Source organism: Oratosquilla oratoria, chromosome 5 (genome assembly GCF_046742065.1).
Source record: "Oratosquilla oratoria isolate Oo_2021 chromosome 5, ASM4674206v1, whole genome shotgun sequence".
NCBI lineage: Eukaryota > Metazoa > Arthropoda > Malacostraca > Stomatopoda > Squillidae > Oratosquilla > Oratosquilla oratoria.
Window position 1 is genome coordinate 7,824,991 of NC_134781.1, and position 7,500 is coordinate 7,832,490.

A 7,500-nucleotide genomic window follows, 5' to 3' on the forward strand; every position below is an offset into this window, starting at 1 on the left:
CAATAACGAAATCAATAAGTGCATACATATATAGGAAAACCATTTAATACATGAGGCATTAAACAGAGCCAGCATAGAAAGACATAAAGTGATAAATACCCACATAACTCACTGCCAATTTTTCAAATTAACATAACTAAAGCATACAGCAAAATCGATATTCATAAATACAAAGTAAATAATACACGCATAAGTGAATCCACAACCAAATCTCCAAATCCACATAGATCTACCAAAATAAATGTACATATTAGCCAACAATTATACTGACAAATGAAATATCAAAGATACAAACCACAATACTAAGACACACTAACCGTAATGTCAACGCTGCTATAATATATTTCTAGATACTCAATATTTTGTTGTTGTTGACCCATATATAACAATTGAACATCATATTAACTTTAAACTAATTCAGTGTAACACATTCAGTAAATATGTAGAACTCTGCAAATACCACCCATACCCTCAACCCCACCCGCCCCAAGGCAGACTCACAGTCAGTCACCAAAAGCCAACACATAATAAAACAAACGAATCAAACACCAAGGAAAGCACAACGACAAAATTCTACAATGAACAAACCAACACATTAAGCACTAAATATTCCTCCCGCGAGACTCAAGACGTCGTGCGTTTCAAAAGGTGAACAAGGTATTAACGATCCATTACTTACCAAACCTATCCCACCTATAAAAATCTTCTGTACCTTCCTTCAGTTCTTGATGACCCAGGAATGATATATGCATTCGCAAAGATCAATATGATATACAATATTACGTAAACAATCATATTTTAATAATATCAAACTCAGGACTATACTAACTCCATCAATTGCAACATAGTACAAACATCTCAAATATATATTACTGTAAACTCAAAGACAACTTATTGAACATAACACAAAAATTTACGTAATCAAAATACCAAAACAATGATAGGAACAGCAGATTACCTTACAAAAATATAACCAATAATTATTCACAAAACCTCGACATGACCCACGAAACAAATATATGCAATATCAATTTGTCACATAGTGAAACAAAAATAACGAATAGATAAATGAATAAATAAACAGACTTGTGACTCACCAACTAAACAATGCAGATATATGATAACAAACAAGGAACATTAGGATAGATGTTAGATATTTCTTACATAGACATACATACATATATGTAACAAAGGCTTTTTCACCCTTTACACGGGGGGCAGTCAAAAAGAAAAAGGCATAGAAACCACTCCCACCCATTCCATTCCCTACATATTCCACTCCCCTCCACCCTCCTCCCTCCCTCTCATCTTGGCACCTCCTGGATGACGGGTCATCCCTGCATCCTGTCCACTGCCCTGGGTCAGAAGCAGTGTCGCAAGACATAGCCCATCCATAGCAAGGCCGCTTCATTAATTCGCGACCCCCACCCCTCTCCGTCCCTTCATGAAGAAAAGGAGAAAACGGGAAGAAATCCCTTCGGGCTGCGTCAATTTATTTCTCATACATACTTCCTCACCCCCCCCCCATCCCCACCCACTTCCCCTCATGCATCACAGCATCATCCATACACATCCATTCTCCATGCACCCCTATCTTCTATCCTCTCCCATCCTTCCTCAACAGACATTCTTCTCTTTCGTAATGCCCCTTTTACTCAATCCATCCATCTCATCCTAGGACGCCCCCTCATATTCTCTCCTTCCACCTCTGCCTTTCACTCCTCTTTTACTAGCCTTTCTTCACTCATTCTATCCATGTGTCCAAACCATCCCAATACTCTTTCATCATCCCTATCTCCCAGCCCCCTTTCCACCCCTGTTCTCCTCCTTACCTTCTCATTTCTCACTCTAGCCTAGTAACCCCTATCATACTTCTCAGACATTTCATCTCAAACACATTCAAACTCCTTCTCTCTTCCTCTCTTATGTTCCATGTTTCTGCCCCATACAGAGTTGGCTGACGGCACAATCACTCCTTCATATAACCTCCTCTTAGCATCCATTCCCAGATGTCTATTTCTCATTACACTTTTTAGCCCACCAAGCCATTAATCGCTTCTCTCAATCTACATTCTACCTCTACCCCCACTCCACCCTTCCCTGCCACATTTGCACCCAAGTATATAAAACTATCCACTTCCTCCAGTCTCTCTCCCTTAATGCTCACTTCCAGCCTGCTGTCACTCTATACCTTTGTACATCTCGTCACCTTACTTTTGCCCACACTTATCTTCAGCTTCTTTCTTTCACACACCTTCTCAAACTCTGTCACTAACTTCCTCAATCCCTCCTCTGATCCCGCTACAAACGCATTGTCGTCAGTAAAGAACAACTGGCTTATTTCCCTCTTTTCTCCATTTTCTTTAACCATCTCCAACCCCTGACCCACTACCCTTACATTCACCTCTCGCACCACCCCATCCATGCATACATTGAACAGACAGGACGACATAACACATCCCTGACGAAATCCCACCTTTACCTCAAACCATTCACTCTCTCCATTTCTAAACCTAATACAAGCTCTACTCTCGTAAAAACTCTTGACTGCTCCTAACAGCTTTCCTCCTATCCCATATATCTGCAATACCTCCCACAGTGCCTTCCTGTCTATCCTGTCGTAAGCCTTTTCCAAATCCACAAAAGCTCAAGAAACATCCTTACCTTTTCCTATAGCTTTCTGACATATCTGTCTTACCAGAAATAAATCTGATTTACACAACCCCTACCTGTTCCTCTCCTAATCCTCTCAATCAAGATCCTCCCATAAGCCTTCCCAACTACACTCAACAAGCTGATCCCTCTGAAACTACTACACTCACACTTGCCCCCCTTTCCCTTGTAAAGTAGAACTATACAGGCACTCCTCCAGTCCTCCGGCACTGTACCCTCTCTTAAACAAACATTGAATAACTTCACCACGAGTATAGCTCCCCTTCCCGTAAAATACAACTAGGTAAATACAACTAAGTAAACACACACACACACCATATACATATATATATATATATATATATATATATATATATGTATATATGTGTGTGTGTGTGTGTGTGTGTGTGTGTGTGTGTGTGTGTGTGTGTGTGTGTGTGTGTGTGTGTGTGTGTGTGTGTGTGTGTGTGTGTGTGTGTGTGTGTGTGTTGTGTGTGTGTGTGTGTGTGTGTGTGTGTGTGCGTGTGTGTGTGTGTGTGTGTGTGTGTGTGTGTGTGTGTGTGTGTGTGTGTGTGTGTGTGTGTATTCACTTGGTCTTTGGATCACGTGTTGGACTCGTGATCGACAGCTATTTCCCTCCTGGAAGAGAGCTCAGAGCTCGTAGGTCCGATCTATGGGTAATGCTATGACCTTGCACACACACACACACCCAACTCCCCGCCCACGAGAGTCAGAGTAACGACCCGAGGCACAGCGATACCGAAATAATTTCGGCCCTGGGCAGGATTCGAACTGGGTGCTGGGAGCATTTCTGCTTCCCAGTTCAGCGCTCTACCAACTATGCCACCGAGTCGGTGTGTGTGTGTGTGTGTGTGTGTGTGTGTGTGTGTGTGTGTGTGTGTGTGTGTGTGTGTGTGTGTGTGTGTGTGTGTGTGTGTGTGTGTGTGTGTGTGTGTGTGTGTGTGTGTGTGTGTGTTCGTCCTTTATTTAACGGATGTTCGCTTAACGAAATTTCAGAAATTTCTATATATATATTTACCAGCTATTGATTGACGAATGAAAAACTCGAAGTTACACAAACGCTGGTTGTAAATCTACAAATATTAGAATATGAGAATATTGAGGAAACTAATTTACAAATATCAATTAAAATTGAGTTACGAATAGTCAATAAAAAAAATATAAAGTTGTTGTGTATACGCGGCAGCTCCGTGGCAGTTTGTTAAAGTTTTGCATGGCAACACTGAAAATCTGAATTACAATGCTTCACATATTTTCATGTTTTAGAGCGAAAAGACTGCACAATGTCTACTAATCATGTTGTTAGTGGTAATGCTGGTGATCCTAAGCCTAAAAAGTGTAGAAAATCTATATTTTTATAAACTAAACTAGAAATTTTGAAGAAAAGTGATGATAGCATGCGATTGAAGGATATCGCGAATTTCTTCAACCTTGCTCCGTCGACTTTGGTGACAATTGAAAAGGACAAGAACAAAATCAAATCAAGTGCAAAGTGCCTTTTGACGGCGAAGTTAGGTATAAGACATCGTTCGCCTGTCATCGAAGCGATGGAATTCTGTTGGCATTATAGGTGGACGACATGTGCAACCGCGATAACTCGTCAATGTTCAACATGACAATGCAGGATAAAGCTCTTTCAATTCTTGAAATCCTAGTGGCATCGGACAACACAAATGTTGGACCTAGTGGAGCTCCTGCTCTTCCGCCTTTCACCACAAGCAAAGGCTGGTTGGAAAGGTTAAAAAATCGAAATAACCTGCACTCAGTAACGCACCTTGCACATATACCTGGCCTTGAAGAAGTGGAAACAGAAGACATTGATGAGCTGTTAGCATCTCACGGTGAGGAACTTAATAATGAAGACTTAATGGCTATCGAACAGGTTAGAGCGAAAGAAAGTGCAGCTGCAAAGGAAAAACCAGAATCGCAGCTGCACTTAGCAAGGAAAGTTTTAGCTGATGCTGTCTTCAACTTCGACAGTGCTATCTATAATATTGTGAATAATGATTCGAACCGTGAACGCAGTCTAAGATTTGAAAACACAGTCAGGAGTGTTCTCACTGTCTACAAGATTGTTTGCTAAGACAAAGTGCATAAGGCAAAACAGTCAACTTTAACATAATTCTTTCACTAAATCTCCCATCTCGTATAATGCCAGATGAAGATTATTATGCCAATCCCAACTCACCACAAGCCAACTTTACGTCTACAGACGATGATACCGCCACCTCATCCCAAAAGTGCCGACACCCCGAGCCACCACTTCGTCACCTCAAGCCTCAAGTCTTCTACTTTTTTTGAGTACCCACTTCTAAATATCATTCAACTTCATATGTATACCTACAAATATATGTATAATTGGATTTCATGACAGGATCATAATGTGATTTTTCTTTGTAAGAACGTATCTCGATTTATATAAGGGAAGTCAAAGGGAAAATGAAATTCGTTGAACGCATTTTCGTTTAACGAACGATTTTCCAGGAACGTAACTCACACGTTAAACGAGGGACGAGTGTATATATACATATATATATATATATATATATACATATATATATATACATATATACATAGACGCACATACACACACAAACACACACACACACACACACACACACACACACACACACACACACACACACACACACACACACACACACACACACACACACACATACACACACACACACACACACACGTACACACACACACACACACACACACACACACACACACACACACACACACACACACACACACACACACACACACACACACATATATATATATATATATATATATATATATATATATATATATATACATATATATATGTATGTATGTATGTATAATATTAATACATTTATTCATACCTTCGTTACCAATAGAGTAATATTAAGATTAATGAAATATCCCTACTGTAGCTAGAATAAAAACAAACATGCCAGCAAGCACGAAAGGAGTGGATCGGTACAATCTACAGTATAGCTCATATAAGATAAATAAGATCGCCTGGCAACTGGGAAAACGAATGCGATTGAAATAAATGAGAACAATAAAACAGGCACAAGTTTGGGGAGAGAGGGGAAAAAATGACTTGATATAACTTTCATGAACTGGTTTACCAAAAGTTGTAGTGTTCAAAATTCGTCCTCATTTTTTCTCTTCTTTTTTAATATTTCGCATAAACATCTTGGAAATAGGAAATTAGAGATCTCGCTCCTGAGGCAATTTGATACTGACGATGAATTTACCTGACCCAAATACACACATACGCTGATATATAATTTATGCTCTCTCTCTATTTCTCTTTAGTCTCTCTCTCTCTCTCTCTCTCTCTCTCTCTCTCTCTCTCTCTCTCTCTCTCTCTCTCTCTCTCTCTCTCTCTCTCTCATTTTTAACTCCATATGTGTACCTACCCATCTGTCTATCTCTCTTTCTGTCTGTCTATCTATCTATCTATCTATCTATCTATCTATCTATCTATCTATCTATCTATCTATCTATCTATCTATCTATCTATCTATCTATCTATCTATCTATCTATCTATCTATCTATCTATCTATATATCTATCTATCTATCTATCTATCTATCTATCGATTATGGAAGAGATGCAGAACGAGGAGGTTGACGGGAATTAAGGAGGGCGAAGAGAATAAAAAGGACAAGAAAAAGATAGAGGATGAAGAGGAAGGGTAGACAAGGGAGGATGTAGAAGAGGATGAGGATGAGGAAGAGAAAGAGTGGAAGACAGATAAATTGAAGATGTTGGCATTGGAGGAGAATTCACAAGAGAGAAAGTAGGCAGAAGAGTAGGGAGAAACGATGGAAGAGGCAGTAGATTTACTTATGCAGAAGATGAGGAGGAAGAGGAAGAGGAAGAAGAGGAGAAGGAAGAGGAGGAGGAAGTGGAAGAGAAAGAAGAATCAGTACCCAGTAAACAAAATATTCATACCCACGATGTCTGGAAGGGAAGACAAATAAAGTCTCCAACATCCGTAACTCCTTCAGTATGGTGACCAATGCTATATCTTCAACTGCCTTGAAAACAGGGTGAGGTGAGTGATGGTCCACGCCCTAAAAACTGTCTAGCCCGACCGGGATTAAAAAAAAAAGAAAAAAAAGAGAAAAGAAAAAAATCTGATGTACGAAACGCTAAACGGTTTGACACCGAATTGGTCATGGAGATTGTATGATTGATGTCGCTGTCCACTAGCAAATTATTCACATAGTTACGATGGCGAGAAGCGTGAGGGGGATTCGTTCTAGTCCTTACCATTCCCACTGGTGCGATTAGCCGTATGGTAAAAATGGGGTTTATATGGGGGAGCAGTGAACGCCCTCCCCAATCTCGGTAATCAGATAGATTACGAGTTCGTACGGTTTTAGATCGTCTGTGGTTGAGTGGTCAAAGGCGTGTGTTGTGGAGCCTCTCTTGAGTCCATAAGCAGGGGTTCGAATCCTCTGCGCGACGGTCATGGAGATTGTATGATTGATGTCGCTGTCCACTAGCGAATTATTCACATAGTTACGATGGCGAGAAGCGTGAGGGGGATTCGTTCTAGTCCTTACCATGCCCACTGGTGCGATTAGCCGTATGGTAAAAATGGGGTATATATGGGGGAGCAGTGAGCGCCCTCCCCAATCTCGGTAATCAGATAGATTACGAGTTCGTACGGTTTTAGATCGTCTGTGGTTGATCATGTTGTGAGATGAAACATATTAACAGAACAGAAAATATTAAACATTTATATATGATATAAAATATGTGATACAAATCAAATTTGATCAAAAGAGGGGAAGGATGGAATAAATTGATTAA